The following is a 23,973-nucleotide window of genomic DNA, read 5'->3' as shown; positions in this document are numbered from 1 at the left end:
TTGATAAGCTCCTGCTCAGTGAAAGCCCTGGTTCAGTGGATAAAACTACAAGTAACAGACTGAATGAAAATGCAAGCTGTGTGTGGTGTCCACGCCTGTCAACCCAAAAACATAGGAGGCTGAGACAGGAAGATTACTTCAGCCTCAATTTGTGGGTAGTCTCAGCAACTTAGTGAGACCGCATCTTAAAAATAAAAATAAAATAAAAAGAACGGGGGAAGTATATCATTTGAAAATGTCCCAGTGTTTAATCTCCAGTATCCACCACCAAAAAAAATGTTAACCACGGTTTGAGCAAAGAATTACTATCTTGAGTGTATAATGTATTCTTAAAACTCAACATAAAATAAAAGCAAACAATCCTTAAAGAAAACAGCAAAATATTTGAGGGCACTATGCAATCACATGAAGGTGTACAATGCTCTTAGCCATAAGCATTCTTGAAATACAATGAGGGCAGATGGTCAAACCAAGAGACTGGTACCAGGATACCACTTAACAAAGAGAAAATAAACTTTTTTTTTTTTTTGTGGTGCTGGGGATTGGAACCCACAGCCTTGTGCTTGCAAGACAAGCACTCTACCAACTAAGCCATATCCCCAGCCCAAAAATAAACTGTTGCCACACAATAACTTGGACAAGTTTATAGAGATCCAAACTGAAAATATACAAAAGGTAACATGCAACCTGAGTCCAATGAAGCAACACAGGTGAGATGACCAGGTTACAGACACAGAGGACAGCTAAGGGATATCAGGGATTAAGGATTTGGCAGGGCTGGGGAGGAGCAGAGGTGAATAAAGGGAGACAGGAGGGGCTCTCAGCACTGGGGACCTTTGGCATCCTGACTTTGCTGCTGTCAGCACCTGATGAGGCCACAAGACAGGGTTTCAAATCATCTCACATGGGAACACTGGGTAAAGGGCATCTTCAACTATCTCAGTATAAAACACTTCCTTCTTTACAGTGCTCCAGCTTTGGGACAAAACTAGATGGCCCTGCTCACAGGGTGAACAATACTAAGTTAATGTGAAGTGAATGGCCTAGCATAGAACTTCACACATGTGTGAGCTCCCATGTGGCTATCAGAGATGAGCAATGCTCAGACACAAGGTGGTGGGTGGGGCATTCATAGCCAGAGTCTTTAGTCTGGTGGGGGTCTAACATGGATTACTGGGTGACAGGAGCTCAGAGATGGTTTCCACATTTCTCAGCAGACAAGTGGCTAGTTGGTGGCACCATTTGCTGAGCAGGTATGGGTTGAAGAGCAGAGGGATTAAGAAGAGATTAGTTCTGGGTGTGATGAATTTGTGTGCTCTGGGAAACAATACAGGCATTACTTCTTGGATGGATATGCAGAGCAGGAGTTCAGAAATCCACCCTGGCAGAGAAATTTAATGCAATTTCATCCTCATGGTTTGGGTATAGAGGTCAGTCTCATCCAGGAGGCTCATAGATGAAAAACAGCAGCATGCACCAGTTGCCTTTCCCAAAATAAGAAAGAGACATCGGAAGAAAGAGCCAGGTGACAACAGTGGAAAGGAGCTGCTCATCTTCCTTTCACTACAGCTTTAAGTAAGTAGAACACAAGGGCACAATCAGTACTGCTGGCCAACAGCATCTGTGGACCAATGAAAGTTTCTGCAAGGGTGGGGGTGGGAGGAGGGGCAGGTCCAGTCCCTGCTTGATCCTCGGCATGAACTTAAGGTGCATCTATGGCCCCGAGCCCTGGAACTTCACCTCTTTCCTCCCAAGTCCTTGATATAAATTTTGAAATCATGGAGTTTATAGGGAGATTGGCTGGGGAGTTTTTAGAGATGATGCCCCACTCCCTACACTCCCCCCCTGTTCACACCTACTGCCCATGCACCCTATGGACTCCCAGTTTCTGCACAGACCCACACTCACACAGAGTCACAACTTGTTCTCTGGGAGTGATTTTCTCAGCCATCCAGAGTGCACCACCTGGTCGCTATCAATGTGGACAGCCTCCTATGCTTGGTGGGCAGAGTTGGGACCAGAACCTGGGGACTGAGGTACGTGCACACCTGCATGTGCACAAGCCTGCAGTTGTGGCCCCGGCACCATGACGTTCAGGCCTGCAATCCCTCACTAACAACCCAAAGCCTGCAGGCTGCTGTGGAAATGAAGCAGCACCTCTGAAAGAACCCTGCATAATGGGGGGGGTGGGAGGAGCCTTGCCCCTTTATGGCAGATGTAGATTTCATAGAAAGTACACAGGTAGGGGTCAGAGACCTTCCTGGCTGCATGTCCATTCCCAGAATTTTAACTACCAGCAGGTTAAGGACCCACTCCAATCAAGGGAGTTTCACCCTTTCTAACCAGTTCATAAAATCGAATCCCCATCCCATGCCTGACTATAGAAGGCACTTTGGATAGATTCCAGCTCTGCTCCTGTTGTGCCCAGTAGCTTGAGACCCCACAAAGACCTCCAGAGACCACGTCAATGCAAGCAACAAAGAGTCATTTATTAGCAAGCTCGAGCCTGGTCCTCAGCGCACTCGGTAACCAGTGACGCTAAGAGGCCCCGAGCCCTTGTTTAGCAGGGTTTTATAATGAAAGGCAAGCAGTTTTACAGTGTTCTTTTTAATTGGTTGGCATATAAAATTGTACACAAAGCATGTTATTTTAAGTTCTAGGTCACCCTGACCTCTGTGAGGAGGGTTGTCATTATCTTTAAGTTTGCTTTTGTGGCAGCGAAGTTTGCTTTTGGGTCAGTCACCTGGCCTTTACAGATAAGAGACGAAAATTCTTTGCAGCTTTTATGAGGGGTTGAGGGCAGTTTGGGAAGAGCCTTGTATTTACACAGGTGCGGGCTCTTTCTATCTTTACACTTCCTTAGATGACTTCCTTCTATATCAAGCGTGTGGCTGGAGACAATGACAGAGCTCTGAGGGTATAGCCTGGACTGGAGATCACATAAGTTTTGCAGAGGCCCATTATCACAGAAATATTTTAACTGCTGGATTGGATGGGTTCCAGGAGCCCCATAGATACCAAAATCCAGGAATGCTTAAGTAATTCATAGGAAATGGTATAGTATTTGCATATAATGCATGCACACATTTGCATTTTATAAACCATCTGGACATTAAATGGAATACTGAGTAGAACATAAACACTTTGTAACAAGTAAGGCAATAATAACCAAAAAATGTTCCTTTTTATTTAGTACAGAGGGCATCATTTCTAAGTGTTTTGTAGTTAATGTTGGTTGAATATGAGGATGTGGAAATGCATTTATGGAGAACAACATACCAGCTAAACCCCTGAGAGACATAAATATCTCAACATTTATTCAGCAAAATCAGGAGGGGGATTTCAAACTAAGGAAAACAGAACTGACTTCTCTCACATGCTAGGGCTGCAACTAAGTCCCATGGTTGTAGCACCTGAGAAATCTGCTCAGTTTGGCTGCAGCTGAGGTGTGTGATGAAGTCAGGTGCATCTAGCTCATCTTTCCCTAGAGGATGATCTTTTACATACCCACAGACATTTTTGCAACTCTATAAAGCTGACAGGGTGCTGGAGTAGGTCACCTTCAGTCAGAGGCTCCTTCTGGTCCTACTCTCTTATGCAAAATGTCCTGACTTGTTGTTTACAATTCCCTGTGGAAACAGAGAGTCTTGAATGATTAGTATCCCTCCATGCCTTCTGGGCACACTCCTTCTCTGGCTCTCCCATCCCCAATGTTATTGTGAAAGTAGCATCCATCTGCAATCTATTGTAGTATTGAAAGCCTAGGTAAGAGAGTTCTATTGTAACTAACAGAGAATCCCAGCCAATCACAGCAGCAAGGTCTCAACTGACCAAAAGAGACAAACAAAATTGGCAACTTGAAAACTAACTTTGTAACCACTTGAGGTCTTCTTGTACCTTGCATCTCTTTTCTAAGTGCTGCCTCATTTTGTGCCCCTACTCTTCTGTTTTGTGCTCCTGTATTATGAATCAATATTTTAAACTTGTTCAATGGCTTTAACTTGTTGAAGTTTCTTCATTTAACTGTGACTTTGGGCTCTAACCTAAAAGTTTATTGATTTAAATATAATTATGGTTCAGTAATATACCTTTGATATTAATAATCTATTTCCATGCTCAAGAAGTTATTAATAGTTAAAATAAAACTGTTGCTTTTCAGAATGTTTGAGAACCATAATATGGATCTGAAGATTCTTACCTTTTCAAAATTAGCAATATTTTAGCAAAGAATAGAAAAATCTAAAAATATTCAAATCTCATAAAAATATTCCAAATGTTATGGTGATTAAAAATCTCACTATTACTCTTTACAAATTTTGAAGGAAAAATAAACTTAAAAGTGTAAACTAGAGAAAATAATGTTGGAACCAGTCTTTAACTTTCTTCTTTTTATGGTTTTCTTTTATTTTCTTTTTAATGGGATACATGTTGTTTCTCTGTACATGGAATAAAGGCATACCATTTGTGTCATCATAAATTTACATAGGATAATGTTGTTGGATTCATTCTGTTATTTTCTCCCTTCCCCCACCCCTCCCACCCCTATTTTCCCTCTATACAATCCATCCTTCCTCCATTCTTGCTCCCTCCCTAAACCTAAATCTAACCCTATCACTAACCCCTCCCACCCCCGATTATGTGTCATCATCCACTTTTCAGTGAGATCATTTGTCCTTTGGTTTTTTGAGATTGGCTTATCTCACTTAGCATGATATTCACCAATTTCATCCATTTGCCTGCAAATGCCATTATTTTATCATTCTTTATGGCTGAGTAATAGTCCATTGTATATATATGCCACAGTTTCTTTATCCACTCATCAATTGAAGGCATCTAGGTTGGATCCACAATCTGGCTATTGTGAATTGAGCAGCTATGAACATTGATGTGGCTGTATCTCCGTAGTATGCTGATTTTAAGTCCTTTGGGTATAGGCCAAGGAGTGGGATAGCTAGGTCAAATGGTGGTTCCATTCCAAGTTTTCTAAGGAATCTCCACACTGCTTTCCAGAGTGGCTGCACTAATTTGCAGCCCCACCAGCAATGTATGAGTGTACCTTTCTCCCCACATCCTCGCCAACACCTATTGTTGCTTGTATTCTGGATAATCGCCATTCTAATTGGGGTGAGATGGAATCTTAGGGTAGTTTTGATTTGCATTTCTCTTATTACTAGTGATGTTGAACATTTTTTCATATGTTTGTTGATTGCTTGTAGATCTTCTTCTGTGAAGTGCCTGTTCATTTCCTTAGCCCATTTGTTGATTGGGCTATTTGTATTCTTGGTGTAGAGAATTTTGAGATCTTTATAGATTCTGGAAATTAGTGCTCTATCTGAAGTATGATTGGCAAAGATTTTCTCCCACTCTGTAGGCTCTTTCTTCCCATTGCTGATAGTTTCCTTTGCTGAGAGAAAGCTTTTTAGTTTGAATCTATCCCAGTTATTGATTCTTGCATTTATTTCTTGTGCTATGGGAGTCCTGTTGAGGAACTCTGGTCCTAAAACGACATGTTGAAGATCTGGACCTACTTTTCTTTCATAATCTGCAGGGTCTCTGGTCTGATTCCAAGCTTGTTAATCCATTTTGAGTTTAGTTTCATGAACGGTGAGAGATATGGGTTTAGTTTCATTCTGTTGCATATGGATTTCCAATTTCCCAGCACCATTTTTTGAAGAGACTATCTTTTCTCCATTGCATATTTTTGGCACCTTTGTCTAGTATGAGAAAATTGTATTTATTTGGGTTTGTGTCCATGTCCTCTATTCTGTACCATTGATCTACCTGTCTATTTTGCTACCAATACCATGCCGTTTTTGTTACTATTGCTCTGTAGTATAGTTGAAGTTCTGGTATTGCAATAGGCCATTCTTCATTTTTCCTGCGAAGGATCGCTTTAGCTATTCTGGGTTCCTTATTCTTCCACATGAATTTCATGATTGCTTGCTCTATTACTGTAAGGTATGACATTGGGGTTTTAATTGGAATTGCATTGAATCTGTACAGCACTTTTGGTAGTATGGCCATTTTGACAATATTAATTCTGCCTATCCAAGAACATGGGAGATCTTCCCATCTCCTAAGGTTTTCTTTAATTTCTTTCTTTAGCGTTCTGTAGTTCTCATGTAGAGGTCTTTCACCTCTTTTGTTAGATTGATTCCCAATTATTTCATTGTTTTCAAAGCTATTGTGAATGGGGTAGTTTTCCTAATTTTTCTTTCCAAAGATTCATCACTTATGTATAAAAATGCATTAGATTTAGGAGCATTGATCTTATATCCTGCTACTTTACTGAATTCACTTATGAGTTCTAAAAGTTTTCTGGTGCAATTTCCTGTTTCCTCTAGGTATATAATCATATCATCAGCAAATAGGGATAGTTTGAGTTCTTCTTTTCCTATTCGTATCCCTTTAATTTCTATGGTCTGTCTAATTGCTCTGGCTAGAGTTTCAAGGACAATATTGAATAGAAGTGGTGAAAGGGGTCATCCCTTCCTCATTCCAGTTTTTAGGGGGAATGCTTTCAGTTTTTCACCATTTCGAATGATATTGGCCATGGGCTTAGCAGAGATGGCCTTTACAATGTTAAGGAATGTTCCCACTATCCCTATTTTTTCTAGTGTTTTGAGCATGAAGGAGTGCTGTATTTTATGAAATGCTTTTTCTGCATCTATTGAAATAATCATGTGGTTCTTGACGTTAAGTCTATTGATGTGGTGAATGATATTTATTGATTTCCTGATGTTGAACCAACCTTGCATCCCTGGGATGAAACCCACTTGATCATGGTGCACTATCTTTTTAATATGTTTTTGTATGCGATTTGCTAAAATTATGTTGAGAATTTTTGGGTCGATGTTCATTAAGGATACTGGTCTGAAATTTTCTTTCCTCAATGTGTCCCTGTCTGTTTTAGGTATCAGGGTATATTGGCTTCATAGAATGAGTTTGGGAGGGTTCCCTCCTCTACTATTTCATGGAATACATTGAGAAGTATTGGAATGAGCTTTTCTTTAAAGGTTTTGTAGAATTCGGCTGAAAATCCATCTGGTCCTGGACTTTTCTTTGTTGGTAGGCTTTTGATGACTTCTTCTACTTCATTACTTAAAATTGGTCTATTTAAATTGTGTATGTCCTCCTCGTTCAGTTTAGGCAATTCATATGTCTCTAGAAATGTGTTGATGTCTTTGAAATTTTCGATTTTGTTGCAGTATAGATTTTCAAAATAGCTTCTAATTATGTTTTGTATTTCAATCGTGTCTGTTGTGATATTTCCTTCTTCATTCTGAATTTTAGTGATTTAGGTTTTCTCTTGTCTTCTCTTTGTTAGTGTGGCTAAGGGTTTATCAATTTTGTTTACTTTTTCGAAGAACCAACTATCTATTTTGTCATTTTTTTTTTGTATTTTTTCTTTCTTTTTTCACTTTTGTTGATTTTAGATCTGAGTTTAACTACTTCCTGTCTTCTACTACTTTTGGTGCTGATCTGTTCTTCTTTTTCTAGGGCATTGAGCTGTAATGTTAGGTCACTTATTTGTTGATTTTTACTTCTTTTATTGAATGTGCTCCATGCAATAAATTTTCCTCTAAGTACTGCTTTCATAGTGTCCCAGAGATTTTGATATGATGTTTCTTTGTTCTCATTTACCTCTAAGAATTTTTTAATTTCCTTCCGAATATCTTCTCTTATCCATTCATCATACAGTAGCATATTTTTTAATCTCCAGGTGTTGGAGTAGTTTCTGTTTTTTTCTCTTTCATTTATATCTAATTTCTATCAATTATGATCTGATAGAATACAAGGTAGTGTCTCTATCTTTTTGTATTTGCTAACATTAGCTTTGTGGCATAATATATGGCCTATTTTAGAGAAGGATCCATGTGCTGCTGAGAAGAAAGTGTATTTGCTCTTGGTTGGATGGTATATTCTATAAATGTCCGATAAGTCTGAATTATTGATTTTTTTATGGTGATATATGGTTTCTTTGTTCAATTTTTGTTTGGAAGATCTGTCCAGTGGTGACAGAGGCATGTTAAAATCATGTAGTATTATTGTGTTATGGTCTATTTGGTTTCTGAAATTGAGAAGGATTTGTTTGACATACATGGATAAGCCACTGTTTAGGGTATAAATATTTATGATTGTTATGTCTTGATGATTTATGCTTCCCTTAAACAGTATGAAATGATCTTCTTCATCCCTTCTGACTAACTTAGGCTTGAAATCCACATTATGTGAAATGAGGATGGATACCCCAGCTTTTTTGCTGAGTCCATATGCCTGGTATGTTTTTCCCCATCCTTTCACCTTTAGTATATATGTGTCTTCTTCCATGAGGTGAATCTCTTGCAGGCACATATGGTTGGATTTTTCTTTTTAATCCAATCTGCCAGTCTATGTCTTTTGATTGATGAGTTCAGGCCATTTATATTCAGGGTTATTATTATGATATGATTTGTTTTCCCGGTTGTTTGGCTCATTTTAAATTTATTTATTTTTGTCACGACTTGGTTCCTCCTTTATTTGACAATTCCTTTAGGATAATTCCTCCCTTTGCTGATTTGCTTCTTTGTTTTTCATCTCTTCCTAATGGAATACTTTGCTGAGAATGTTCTGTAATGCTGGCTTTCTTTTTGTAAATTCTTTTAGCTTTTGTTTAACATGGAAGGTTTTTATTTCATCATCAAATTTGAAGGTAAGTTTTGCTGGGTATAAGATTCTTGGTTGGCATCCATATTCTTTCAGGGCTTGAAAAATGTTGTTCCAGGCCCTTCTAGCTTTCATTGTCTGGATTGAAAAATCTGCTGATATCCGTATTGTTTTCCCCCTGTATGTAATTTGGCTCTTTTCTCTCACTGCCTTTAAAATTCTGTCTTTATTTTGTATGTTAGGAATTTTCATTATAATGTGCCTTGGTGTGTGTCTGTTGTAATTTTGTGTATTTGGAGTCCTATAAGCCTCCTGAACTTTATTTTCCATTTCATTCTTCAGATTTAGGAAATTTTCTGATATTATTTCATTGAATAGATTGTTCATTCCTTTGGTTTGTTTCTCTAAGCCTTCCTCAATCCCAATAATTCTTAAATTTGGCCTTTTCATGATATCCCATAGTTCTTGTAGATTCTGTTCATGATTTCTTATCATCTTCTCTGTTTGTCAACTTTGTTTTCAAGGTTAAATATTTTGTCTTCAATATCTGAGGTTCTGTCTTCCAGGTGTTCTATCCTATTGTATATGCTTTCTATGGAGTTCTTAATTTGGTTTATTGTTTCCTTCATCTCAAGGATTTCCGTTTGTTTTTTTTTTTTCAATATCTCTAACTCTTTATTGAAATGATCTTTTGCTTCCTGTATTTGCTCTTTTAACTGTCCATTGGTGCAATTCTTCAATGCCTGCATTTGCTCTTTTGTCTCATCATTCAATGCCTGCATTTGCTCTTTCATCTCATCATTTGCTTCCCTGATCATTTTAATTATACACATTCTGAACTCCCTTTCTGTCATTTCTTCTGCCATGCTCTCATTGGACTTTATTTATGTAACATCTAGATTTGTTTGGGGCATTTCTTCCCTTTTTTTCTCATATTGTTCAGGTATTAGTGGACCACTGAGATATTGCAGATTTTCTCTATTGACTTATAATGTCCCTGATGATTTCTAGTATATCCCCTCTTAGCCTTCAGGGGGCTGAAGTCTTGGAGGAAGTTGATAATGTGGTGCTCCACAAGGAAGCTGCGTCTCTAGGGGTGGTTGGCTTCAGGTGGGGTATATTCCCTGCTAGTGGGCAGAGGTGCCTCCACTTGTTGACCAATGGTTATCCAAAGGGAAGCTAGGCTGCGGGCTGTGGCAAGGCTTGTTTGGGCCTGTGTCTCTGGTTTTACTGTCCTTGTGGGAAGTACTGTCCTTGTGGTTTTACTGTCCTTCATCCTGCATGGAAGACTGACTCTGTGTGGAGGTCTCCCTGGTCAGTTTTCCTCCTAGAGGTTCCCCTCAATCCATAACTACCACCTGGCCTGGGCAGCCTTCCTCTGCAATGTTTCCAGGGGCCCGGACCTACCTCCTGGGCCTGGGAGCCTTGCCCTTCGTAGATGAATCTCCTTAGCCTGCCCCTCCTCAGAGAAGCTGCCTGCAGTACTAGAACTTTCGCTTTGCCCCTCAGCTTGTCTCTGTGCAGCTCTTCCACCAAGAAGCCTCCTAGGTCCTGGGACAGTGCCCTGTGCCTAATCACCTGGCTATGTGGCCCCTCCTCTGAGCAGCCACCTGGAGCCCTGTATAGTCGCTCCAAGTCTCAGCAACCCACCGCATGCCTCCTCCTCTGTGCAGCCACCCAGTGTTCCCTGCAGTCGCTCCGAGTACAAGTCACCCACTGTGTACCTCCTCCTCCTCCAGGCAGTCACCCGGAGTTCTGGTGTGATCACTATGAGTCCAAGCAACTCACTGCACACCTCCTTCTCCCAACAGCCACCCATAGCCCTGATGAAATCACTTTGAGTCCAAGCAACCTGCCTCGCTTTTCCTCCTCCTCCAGGCAGCCCCTTGGTGTTCAGGAGCAGTCGCTCTTAGTCCAAACAGCTTGCTGCGTACCTCCTCCCCCTGGGCAGCCACCCGGAGCTCCAGTGGATTGCTCCAAGTCCAAGCGTTGTGCTCAGTGGCCTCCTCTACAATGCTCCCACTTGTCCGAGTTCACTGCTCCAGCAGGGTGAGGGGCGTCTCGTTGGGCACCTCTACTTCACAAAGTTCCCTGCGTTCTGGGACTACCGCCCCGTTTGGGATGCCTCCCTAATGGGAGAGACTCACCTGGCGGCTTTGAGTTGGCCCCAAGTCTCTCAATATCTCCCCTCCCTGAATCCTGAGTCCTGGAGCAACATGAAATGCAGCCACCCTCTAATCCACCATTTTGAAAACCCCCAGTCTTTAACTTTCAAGAACATATTAAGGAATTTTTCCAAGGTTTATGCCAAATGTCATGCTGGTAGCATTCACATTGCATGATTTATCATTTTTCATTTTATTTTTGCTTGGGAGTGGACCCAGTGCTGCATGCATGCTTGGTAAACTACCAATGAGCTATACCTCAGCTCCTAATATCAACTTTTAAAAGATTCTGTGCATTTCAGCTAATGTTATTTTATATATCACTGGTAGTTTCTGGTTTCTTGTTTTAAGTCTTTAAGTTATAGCACTTCAAAAAAGTGTGTGCTTACGTAGAATATGCACCGAGTACAAATGAAACATCTTATAAACTTATGAAAAAAATAACAGTAGAAATGGAGATTTCAAAGGCAGACTTGAAGAATTTATTCTTAAATCAGCTTTAGTATTAAGTGCACATAATAAGATCATTTGCTTAAAGCTCTAATGATGAAAATGTTAGACAAAATCGTATGAGAGACATCTAGATTAACAGTGTACACACAGTGTTCTTGCTTTTTTCCACCTTCTGGAGCTTGTCACTAGTTTAATTCTGAGGGTGAGTGAGCTGTCACTGAACACAACAGGGACCCCTTTATCCCACTCAGCTCAGAACATGCCTCACACCTGAGGGCCTGGTCTTGTTGGGTAGGAGATGATGGTTGTTCACCTAAGGTATTTGTCAAACACTGGTCTCTGTAGTCAGCATGCTGTGTCCCTGACTGTGATGTCACCTTTGCTGTGCACCCAAAGTTGGATTGCTGGGCCTCTCCAGGCCTTCTATTCTTCACCTGTGCAACTGAGAACCATGATTTGTTGGGATGGTCTAAAGGAGTCAAGGTGGGTTTTGGGTCCTGATCCCTCAGTGGCAAAGCTGAGACGTTTGGTACAGCCTGAGAACTGCCTGCTTTGCAGGGTCATTGTTTATACCGTAGTTGGCAGTGTAGCCACTGCCCTGCTTCAACACACTGCAGATTTGCTGATAATTTGTTTCAAACCCACACCTAATCCCTCCTCATAGTCTTTACCACCTATTCCAAGGTTGATTTTGGGGGGATAACAGCTGGTGTTGCTGGGGCAGCCAGGTCTCAGCATGTTCATCTTCCAGAGTTTCCAGTTGCCAGGAAGAAGCAAGGAACTGATGCAGTTCTGGAATGACATCCACTACTGCGTGACTGTGAGGAGGCTGATTTTGGAGGTGCTAACCAGCCTGCAGAGATTGACCTGTAGGAAGAGGTGCTGAAGCCATGGGTCTATACAGGTTCCACCAGGGTGCTGGAGGGTTGGATTTACCACCAAGGGCCCCTAAAGTGCTGGTGGTGGGATAGGAGGTCACAGCCAGGACACCATCAGCAGTATGACATCAGCGTTTCTTGGTGACCTTGAGGCAGGCTCCAGAACTGCAAGGAGGCATCAGGCCCTGGTGCCAGAGGGAACAGTGTGAGCTGAGGGGTGCTTGGGCAGCCCCCAGAGAGTGGGAGCTGGGCAGGAACACAAGGCCACCAGGTAGGCTCTCTTCCACCAGGCACAAAACACACAACTCACACCACATACGACAAGAACAAAACACAACTCATGCCACACAGAGCATGCATAATGCAAAACTCAGACCATTCACACTACATGATTATGATATACCACATGCATACCACACAAATAACATAGCACATACCACATATGAGAAAAACAGACATCACACATACTACCCACATACAATACACCACACACCACATAAATACCACACACACTACACATGTAATACACCACATACAACGCAAATAATACAAACACACCCACCATGCACACTACAACTATGCATCATATCATAACATACTATGTGTATATACATGCAATGCACTACACACTATGCCCATCACATGTGATAAACAACAAACAGGTCGCACCACTCATACTACACATATACAACATACTGTTCACCAAATATTTAGAGCACATTCTATACAAATGACATGCCACACATGTGCCAAATATGACACAAAAACACATGATACACCAAACACACTACACCTATGCAGCACCCTACATGTATATTATGCACTACACACATACTGCATGCATACAATACACACCAAGCACACTACACATATATATTACACCACATACTACACACACAACACACATAACACATTTGCATAATACATACCATATATGACAAAACGGTCATGCCATACACACACTAAACACATGTCACCACATACATACCACACATCACACAACACATAGCATATACTATGTACACATCACACCCATGCACACATAAACACACAACACATACCACAAAATGCACACAACATACACATTTTTCATACAACACATTCATACACATCACACACAGCACACACCACAGACATGCTCACTGCACATACTCAGCACACACACACACACACACACACACACACACATATACATGTGAAGCAACCACAGGCAGCTCTCTCAAGGTGGTGTGCTTTCATCATCACCATGCCTACTAAATTTCAGGAGTGGCTTCCTCTGTTCCTTTTCCTGTGCCTTCCTTCATGGGCCAGGAAATGAGCTCCATGCTAGAGTCATGGTTGTGAGCCCTGCAGGCCATTGGGCTGTGACCCTGCAAACCAAGCACAGGAGGAGCACTGGTCCAGAAGGAGGGGCCAAACCCTGGAAAATGCACCAGGCTTCTGTGTGAAGGGTAGATCAGGGACAGAGACATGGCAGGGAAAGCAGAGGAGGCTCAGAAAAGGAGGATGTGATAGAGAGCCAGGGGGTAGGTGGTGGGGTCCATGGTAGACGAAGCAGAGAAGCCACCTGTTAGACACAGGTGGACTCACTGGCTTGTCCCTGCCCCACTGCAGTGTCAGGAGGGTCACCACAGGTGACAGACACAAAGCAGGATACTCAGTGTAAAGGATTGTGAACAATAGGAGGAATAACTGGCTCACCCCCCAATATCCCACCACCATTGCAGACCTGACAGTAGAGATCTAGACATCTGAGGAAGTAATTAAGGTTCAGTGTAATCATGGGGGCAGTGATCAGAAGCTGCAGGATTAGTGTCTGTTGAAGAAGAGACTCAGAAGCCACATGAGCACACCCAGAGCTGGTTGCCACCTGCAGGCCAAGATAGGAGGCCTGGTGTCAAACCTGTTTTGTCAGAAGACCCTGGAATTCTCAGCCTCTAGGACTGTGTAAAAGCATTTCTGTTGCTCATGCCACCCAGTCTGTGGCATTTAGGTATAGCATCCAAAAGATGTTGCTACATTGGCACACATCAGTTCTCTTACCCCAAATCAGAAAGCATGGGAGGCAGGACAGGAGAGGGGAAGTGAGGGAGGCTGAGATCCAACTGCACACTTGGAGCAGGACTTATGCCCTGAAGTTGGCCCTGCAGTGATGCACAGGAGCTGGGCCCTTATACCACTGCACCTCCAGATCTGACCATAGGGGCTAAGGGCATTTCTAGATTCTTCCAGTGCTGAAGGACAGTGTGAGGAGGGTGAATCAAGTCTTTAATAACTAAGTGTACAGACCAGGTGAGCAAGGGCCAGGCTGGAGGTGGGTGACAGGTTCAGGGGAACTGTGTTTGGTATGTGGTAGATAATTCAAAACTCCTGTAAAAACTGGGTTGAGAAGAGGGAGAATGTAAGGAGACATTGAGTCTTGTCTGGCCAGGTGTGGCCATGAGAATCCAGCCTTTAGAATTTGACCTCTGTCTCTCTTACTGCAGAGACTGGCAGGCCGGGTGAACCTGCAGCATGTGCTAACAAGTAGAATCAGGAGAGGTCAGGCTCGCAGAGACCACCTGTGCCTTTCAGAAACCTGTGTTCAGTGGGATGGGGACATTCTGCAGCTGGTGAGAACTGACAGCTATTGTATACTTAAAATTTTGCATTCCCATAAGATCCACTCACACTAATCTGTGAATATCACTAACATGTCCTTGCCTATGGTGCTGGGGTAGAAAGTGCCTGCCCCTCTGGTCCAGCTGGGCTTGGGATCCAGGACTTGGCTGCACAAGTCCTGCATGACAACAGCCTGCAGCAGAACCATGGTCCCATGGTCTGGCAGTGTCAAGGGGTTCTCGTGAAAAACTAGCTCTTTCTCTAACCTTAGGGAGAAAGGAAGACCAACCTGACACATGTCACCTGTGCATGAACAGGATACCCAGGGAATCCTGGACTCTGGGTGGCTGCATTCATTGTAGAGAGGGGGACAGGGCCCCAGGCTGCAAAGGAACAGCGAAGCCAAAGGAGGCTGCCACCATCAACTCAGAAAGCCTGAGGCCACTCGGTCCACTCTCCAACATCCTTGTTCTGAGCCTCACTTTCTGTCCTCAGAGAAGGGGGGTCACTACAACCTGTGAGTTCCACCCAGCAGTTTGCTTCTATGTGCAATGATGAACAACATCAGTGTTCGCGACATCTGGACACCCTCTGATACCTAAAGCATATGCTTCTAAAGGAGACAGCATCTCAAGAGATAAGGGCTGTGAAGCCACATTTTGTCCCCTGGAGACCATGTCTTCATAAACCTTCTGGATTCCTTCCAACTAAAGAATTATTTCCTTCTTGTTCTGATTTCCAGGACTGTCTCACCAGGCTGCCCATGGTGATCTCTCCATGTCCATTGCCCATCTCCCTGTCCAAGCAATTCAAAGGCATTCTCGAAGGCCCAGCCATTGCAGACATTTAAAGAGAAGCAGAGTGCACAGGACACAGTGGGCACTCAATAAAGCTTGACTGACCAGTGGGCAAATGTGTGGTTGGATGAATAAGTTAATGGAAAAAAGTGCCTCTCCTGCCATGGGGGCGGGAAGAGAAAAAGGATGCCTTCTGTGCACTAGGAAGTGAGTTTTCACCAGACACTTGCCTTGCCTTGAACTTGGGATTTCACCCCCAGATCTGTGAGAAATTAGTTTGTTGTTTATAAGCCACCAGTCTAGGTGTGTTGTGGTGACATCCTGAAAGGAGCAAGATGTTCCTGCTTGGCCTCTTCCTTCCTCCTTGGCTTCCACTTCAAGTCCCCTAGAATCCCCAGAAGGATCAGACTCCCTATACTAAGCATGTCCTGATGCACCAGTGGCCAAGGGTCTGGTCCTGGAAACTAGAGCTGAGTATGCTAGGGATCCAGATGTACCCATTGAGACTCTATTCATGTTCTGCCAAAGACTCCATATCAGGCACATTCACAGCTATGGAAACACACCAGCACCATCCTGAGAGGAGCAAAACTTGTAAGTGGACACCTGGAGGTGCCCTGTGCTGCACCAAGTACCCAGCCTTTCCCTGTGGCCTCCTTGGTACAAATAGGCTAAAAATGGTATGGGTTCATGCCCAAAGCTGAAATTTTGGAGCAATCAGCCTGTTTCTGAACATTCTTGTCTTGTTGTCACCATTCTGGGGATTGAACCCTGGGATGCTCTATCAATAAGCTAAATCCCCACCCCTTTTTATTTTTGATTTTGAGACAAGGTCTACCTAAGTTGTCCAGGATAGACTGGAATCTAGGATCCTCCTGCTTCCACGTCCTTAGTATTGGGGGCTACAGGCATCCACCACTGCACCTGGGTTACTATGTACTGTCAAAGTCATGTCCTGTGATCCATGGTCATTAGCACAATTAACCACACGTTTTCTTTCTTTTTTTTCATTTATTTTTATTGTAAATAAATGGGATACATATTGTTTCTGTTTTTCTGGAGTAACAGCATACCATTTGCATATTCATAAATTTACATAGAGTAATGATGTTTGATTCATTCCATTATTTTTTCCTTCCCCCCACCCTTCCCACCTCTCTTTTCCCTCTATAAATTTCCTCCTTCCTCCATTCTTTTCCACTCCCACCCCCCATTAAGTGTCATCATCTGCTTATCAGTGAGATCATTCCTCTTTTGGATTTTTGAGATTGGCTTATCTCACGTAACATGATATTCTCTAATTTCATACATTTGCCTGAAAATGCCATAATTTTATTATTCTTTATAGCTGAGTAATATTCCATTGTATATATATACCACAGTTTCTTTATCCATTCATCAATTGAGAGGCATCTAGGTTGGTTCCATAGTCTGGCTATTGTGAATTGAGCCGCTATGAACATTGATGAACCACACATTTTCTGACTGCACCAGGGTTTAGGAACCAGCCTGGCCCTAGTGAAATGGATTTGGGATCAAGTCTAGAATAAAGAGCCAGGAAAGGCATTCATTGGCCACATAGCTAGGGAACTGGTGATTTCTCACTCACACTTCAGGATCTGCATGAAATTCAAATACTCATTACAGTGTGGCACATAACACAACCAACATTTTGAACCACGACCAACAGAGTGAGATGGTGGGGAGACGTGATCACGTCTTAGGGCCCTGCAAAAGGGAATAAAAAGATGGGCTTCAAAAGCTTTTTCTGTGAAAGGTTGAGAAGAAGCCATCCCTTCATGGCTTGCTGAAGCTGGCCTTTTTAATCACACTAGTGCCATCTCCATATATGCCTGCTGCCCACCACACAGTGTGTTGCTGTGCCAATATACATTCTCAGTCATCCAAGCAGATTTAATATCATCACATGAAGACTTTCTCTTTGTCTTGTGAAATTGTTAAAAGGAAGATTCTGACCTACCTAGGAAAATATTTTAATCAGTTCATTCCAGAAATAAGTATGGGAATTAACATGTTCCCATTCTGCTGCTTCTGGTGGTTGTGATAAATGTCTAATGAAGCCTCCACTTTGCCCCAGAAACACTGTGACTGGCAGCCATTCCAAATCCCACATGGAAGGATCCAAGTGCATAAACATATGAAAAGCTCACAGAAACAAAGGTGTGAAAATAAGAAAACCCCCAAAATTGGGCCTTACTCCTCATATTCCATGTAGATAACCATATCCCCCTTCATTCAGCATCCAGACTTATGGCCATGACTCTCGGAGTTGGAGAAGCATGCCCCTGGGAAACGCAGGCCAGTGTCCTGTGCACGGTGATATAGCAATAACCAAGTAGGCAAGACCTGCTAAGAGATAAGGACCAGCTGGGGCATGAGCATACAGAGGAATGAGACACCTCCACACTGACAACCTAGTCAGATAGCATGTGTGTGAAGCATTGGACAAGCAGAGGAATGTCCAAGTAAAGCTGGACCAATTTTTAAGAAGAACCTGTGTGATCCTATGCCAGTTTCCATGCACATTCCTTTATTCATTTGGCTATGTTGCTTGGTAGGCATGCTGTCTTGATCTCTACAATAACCTCCTATGAGGTGAAGAAGTGATCTTAAGGGCAAGTAGGCTGAGATTCATGGGGGAAGTTTTGCCAACATCTCTGAGCTATCAAGAAGCAAACTGAATCCTCCCTGGCTGGGTGCCATCCTGTAAGTCACTCTGTCCACTATCCCTGTTCTTTCTGGGGCCTCTTGAACTAAATATTTTCAATGTTAAAATGAAATTTGAAACCTCCCAAATGAACTTTAAAGTTTGACTAAGCACATGTATATGCTTTCCATGTGCATATCTTTTATATACACTTTAATACACAGAATTCATGTCATGAAAGTCCACTTGAGCACAATGAAAACACTGGCCTGAGACCCACACACCTGTGTCTGCCTTACCTGTTAGTTGGAGTCCCACAGCATGAGGTATAGGAAGGAAGAAGCTAAGGCTCTAAGGACCCTCCTGAATATATTTCTGGGGCACCCAGGAGTTGTTGAAGTCCTTGCCCAAACAATGACCTTATTGAATAATGGTAGTTTTTACCTGGGCCAGGGTCTCTCCCCAGCTATATTGATGTCTCATTCTGGTACTCTGTGTCATGGGGTGCGTCTGAGCACCCTGGGATGTGAAAAAGCACTCTTGGCCTCAACCCGATGGTCAGTCCATATCCTGCCCAAGTTATGATAACCAAAATGTTTGTAGACATTGCCACCTGTCTCCTGGGGGACAAGTAGCAGTTGGAGGTAGATGGGCCTCACCTTTTTAGTCACTGCTCACAGGTGGAAACTTCTCCCTGTGGCTCTGGAATTCACTGCTGTGAAGAAAAATGCAGACAATGCTCAGAGAATGCAGATAGAGCATGCTGCCTGATATGGATGGTGTATGCCCCAGGAACACTGAAAAACACTTTGCAGGGACTGAGCCACAACCCTATGAAGCAATACTATCTTCATCTGACTCCACAGCAAGGAAATTCAGGTTTAGCAAAGTGAAACCTTCCCCTTCCCCCAGGACAGTAGGCAGTGGTGACTTTGGGTTGTACCTCTGACAGCCCTGACTGTGGCAGAGTCCCAACAATTACATAAGGTGGACCTCTACCAGACTCCTGGGCTGCTGTCCTCCTGGTCAGTTCTGTATGCCAATCGTCTGGTGATCATCCACGTGTCCAGAGAAAGCACCAAGTGTTCTCCTCAGTGCTTGCACTCAGAAGGGGGTAGCTCAGGGCACACTGCCCCAACTTTACAAAATGGGGTAGCTCAGGGCTGGGCATGCTGTTGTGCACAGCCTGGAGGGGCTTAGCTGGCACAGTCTGCTCTCCATATCCTCCTGTCACCCTCTGCACCTCAGCCTGGGAGTAAACAACTGAGTGGTTACCCTGGGCTACAGAGTTGTAAAATAGGAGTCTATGATCCCTTGTGGGGGACAGCAGGAGCCACCAAAGTAGGGTGACACAGATGACCTCTATGAGTGGACAAGGACCCCCACCTACCCCTGGCACTGTGCATCTGCCTACTGCATACCTGAACTCCTAGGCAAGGAGGGGCCAGCCCTGAGTGGGAGAGGCCTCAATACTGAACTTACTAAGTTCAGCATGTTTGTTCCATCTCTAGCACAAAGCATGTGGACTGTGATTTATGCCTGCCTCCTCCCCTCCTCCCCTCCATTCACTGCTTGGGGAGTTTTCTGTTTGCACTTGAACTCTAAAAGCCTCAGAGAAAACAAGGATGCATTTTCAAGGTCAGAACTTGTACTGAGTCATGATTTCCCCAACTTCACCCTTCCCTTCCCTTATTTTTCCCTTGTCTTGTATTTTAGCATACTGTTCTATTATCCCAGCATTCCTGTGGTGTTGTCCCACTATTATGCTGTTTGGACCAAGGTAGGACTGCACACACCTGCAGGCTTGGGTGTGTCAGGCAAATTGGAGCCAGCAAGCCACTGACCTGGCCTCAGAACTCGGGCTGTGCAGTCTGGGCAAGAAATAGGTTCCCTTCTGCAGGTGGTGCCATCTGCAGCCCCAGAGACCACTGGGCTGGGAGTGGGTGAGCCCACATGCACAACCACTAGCCCTGGCTCTCAAGAGGACCCTCATTGGTGCTGGCCCATAAACAGCCTCACACATGCTGGGGAGGGAAGGGCCCTTCTCTGAGTTCTCACCTGGAAGCCAGGTCTGCAGAAGTCTGCAGTTCCTGCGGCTCTGGGTGGTGGTCAGCCATTCTGAGAATACTCTTCTGAGCAACAGCCACAATACAGGCTTCTGTGGTCATGCAAAAGCCAGAAATGTGCTCATTCCATGACCTCAAGGGCAGTCAATAGTCTTCCCTTAGCCAGTTTCACTTTCTGCAGTTTCAGTTAATTGCAGCCCAGAAGTGCTAAATGGAAAATTCCTGTTTTAAATGACTTTCATTACAGAATGTTGTTATTATTCTACTTTATTCTCAGTAATTGTTGTTGATCTCTGTGTCTAATTTACAAATTAAACCTTACCATAGTTGTATATGTCTAGGAGAAAATATAGTAAACATACATAGTATACACACAGTGTTGGGTGCCTCTGTGTCTCAGGGTCTTGGGATGTACCTGGGGTAGAAGACAGGGATCCACTGTAATTAACTGGTCTATAGTAGACAGAAAATCTGCACAGGAAGTGTTGATCAGAGGTCCCCTAAGAAAGGGAAAACACCACTTGTGCCCCCAATCCTCAGCAGAGACAGTGTGAGGGGCTGTGATGGGTGGCCCTGGGAGCCCAGCAGTCCTGGCAGAACCAGGCCACACATTTCCTGCACTGCTTCTGCCTCCACAGACACCTTGCTGCACACTGCCCACTACCTCCCTCCCCAACACACCACCACCTGAAAATCTTCTAAGAAACACTCAGTGTGCTTTAATGTTATGCTTTTATGCCACTCATCTACACTAACCACTTGGGTTTTGCTTTATGGTGGTTCTTTCTTCAAATATGTTTATTCAGCTGGCCTGTGTATGCCATGTACATCCACGTATCCATGTATTGTCATCATGAATGCTGTCTCAATGCCAAGCATGCTTTCACAAATGAGGTGTGAATGCACTTTTAGGAAACAAAGTTCTTTATTAAAAAATAATTTAAAAATTAAGAGAAATCTGTTCATTTTGTGCATAGGTTTTCAGACTGGTACAGTCTTTTGTTTAAAATGTAACTCTGTGATACTATTAGTGTCCCAGACTGCATTACACAGCAGATTTTGTTCTATATCCTGAGCTGGTACAACACACCACACAGATATAAAACTATTGTAATTAAAACATTTCAGCCATGACCGGCATATATCTGTAACTTTTATTTATATATATAATTTTAATCAGCTGACAATTAATGTTATCCTTAGTCAAAACTGAATTCAAACTAACCTTAAAAGTACTACCATCTGAGTATGTTAGCATTATACCTCCCTTAGGATATTTAAAATATAATTAACTTTCAAATACATTTATAAAGTATGCCAATAGTAAGAAAATAAAGTCTTAAAACTTGAATAAAATCACCATATAAAAATTTCAGGAAGCGCAGTATCTTCTATTGTACAGGCAAGTCTCTCCTGAAGCTGGCTTTGACACACAGTGCTGGCTGCACAGCACAGCTCTGCCTTTGCAGAAGTGTCAGAATGCACAGCTGGGCAACAGCTGCAGTGGCATGGAAGGAGAGGAGGATGCACAATATCACACCTTCTCTTCTTTGTGTCACTTGGGCATTCAGACCCAAAGCTCCCTTGCTCTCCTCTGGAAACCATGTGGCCCCAGGCCGAGTTTACAAACTCCCTGTCCCTGGTCACTGCAGAGCGAGTCATTTGGTGTTCTGCTCCAGTGCCAAGCACTCTGTCTCTGACACTCTGGAGTGTCAATGACCTTGCTGAAGCCTGTTTTGGTAGAGTAGTTGAAGACAAAGGCCTTCATCAGCTTGTACTGGTAGCTGCGGTTGATGAATCTGTAGAGCATGGGATTGACGCAACAGTGTACCAGCAACAGGCACTGTGTGGCATGCAGTGTTGTGAAGAGAGCACTCTCCAGCTGGCAGGTGAAGGGGAGGTAGTGAAGGATGGAGAAGATGTTCAGCAGCACCACCACTTCATAGGGGAGCCAGCACACCAGGAGACCATCATGAAGAAAAAGATGATCTCCAGCTACAGTGCTTCTCCTGGTTGCCCGACACCAAGATGGCTCTGGTGAGCATTAGGTAGAAGACAGCTATGATGGAGAAGGGGATGGCAAAACCCAAGACAACAGAGACCAGCTCCATACCGATCAGCCATTTCTTGATACTGTGCTCGGGGTAGAAGGACCAGCAGTAGTTCTCATTGTTGGAAGCAGATGTGATGGTCTTCAGGTAGTAGGTGTTGGGCACAGACACACAGAAGGTGAGCAGCCACACCAAGACACACAGGATGCGGTGCACCATCTTCTTCCTGCGGCTGGAGGTGCTGGTGAAGTAGGTGATGGAGAGGTAGTGGTCCATGCTCATGCTGGTGAGGAAGAAGATGCTGCCAAAGACGTTGACGGAGAAGATGAGGTGTGTGACCTTTCAGGTGAGCTCACCCATGGGCCACTGGTTGTGCTGTACCAGATTGACCACCCAGACCTGGATGGTGAGGAACATCCACAGGTCCACAATGGCAAGTTTCAAGATGTAGCAGTGGGTGTCGTAGCACGTGGTCTTGGCCTGGATGTTCACCCAGACCACCACAGTGTTGGCAATTGTGCTGATCATGAAGATGAAGATGTAGATGAAGGAAAGCATGTAGAGAAGGATGCTCTTGTGGGGCATGATGGGGCACTACACCATGTCCACCAGGATGCAGTCACTGTGTTGCATGGCCAGCTGAAGACAGAGAAGTTCCCTGGCTCAATGTAGTTGAAGAGATTCAGGATCCATGGTGGGCAGGAGTGAGAATGACCTGCAGTGAGCCAGAGAGATGTCAGAAACACTCAGTAGGGAAACTCAACTTCCAGTCAGAACACTTTTCCAGGGTCCTGATAAGGCCCAGCTATTTTGCCTAAGTTTCTGAGGTGTCCTCACAAAGAAAGTAGAAAAGAAAGCAACCCCATGAGAACAGTGTCACACAAAATAAACACCCAGAGACTCGTCCACACAGTGCCCAAAGACAGAAATTGCATTTGTTTTCTATCTTTTCATGACTGTGTTCTCAAGACACCTTCAGCCTGCCTATGCCCAGGGTATAAAATCAACATGGTACAGGGCCAAAGAAACATCAGGCTGCTGAGCCTGGCCACAACAGTGTTGATGGCCTGCTCCTTCTCAGCAGGGAACAGGAGCTATTTATGTAGGTCCCCCAAGAATGGTGGGGTTGGTCTGGCCCTGGCATGTTGAATTACAAGTATCCTGCTCTGGTGTCTAGATGAAAGCATTTCAAATCCTCAACCCAATTTGCATTTAAAACATGACAGCACTTATTATCTTTCTCCAAAACTCCTGTGCAAACCTACATCTTTGGCCCCTTACTGTCAGCCATGAGGCCACTTGGAGCTCAGTCATCATGTGTACAATGTCCTGCAGTCCAAACACACCCCAAAAGCACAGATGAAGGTGACTGAGAAATGTCACCTGTGGGCACCATCCAGTTGCCTCAGGCCCTGACCTGCACCTAGTTTTCCATTCCTTTATTGTTCAACTGCTGCATGAGTGTGTGCCAAGACCTGAAGCACAGAGATCACCTCCTGCAGTCTTTCTGGAGAGAAGACATCTGCCAGCTTCTCCCTGCTAACCCAGCTCCATGGTCAGCCCTTCACAGCCAGCAAGGGCTTGGCCATAGGTAGCCCCACTTTTGGAGTGACTCTTTACAGATACAGTGAGAGCTTCCAGGAGCTGT

The 23,973-nt window shown here is 43.7% G+C and overlaps 1 pseudogene across 1 annotated transcript; it reads right to left on the bottom strand.

Annotated features, from left to right (window-relative positions):
• Nucleotides 1–21,671: 21,671 nt before the first annotated feature.
• LOC306646466 (atypical chemokine receptor 3-like) lies at nt 21,672–23,616 on the bottom strand (annotated as a pseudogene). Its single transcript has 2 exons — nt 23,607–23,616; nt 21,672–23,040 (listed from the first exon to the last, which is right to left on the bottom strand). The product of its transcript is annotated as an atypical chemokine receptor 3-like (transcript).
• Between the last annotated feature and the right edge of the window lie 357 nt (nt 23,617–23,973).

The sequence above is a fragment of the Sciurus vulgaris genome (genome assembly GCF_902686455.1).
Source record: "Sciurus vulgaris genome assembly, chromosome: 16".
NCBI classification, from domain to species: Eukaryota; Metazoa; Chordata; class Mammalia; order Rodentia; family Sciuridae; genus Sciurus; species Sciurus vulgaris.
Note: the sequence above shows the minus strand (reverse complement) of the source record. Positions and strands in the feature narration are given on the sequence as shown.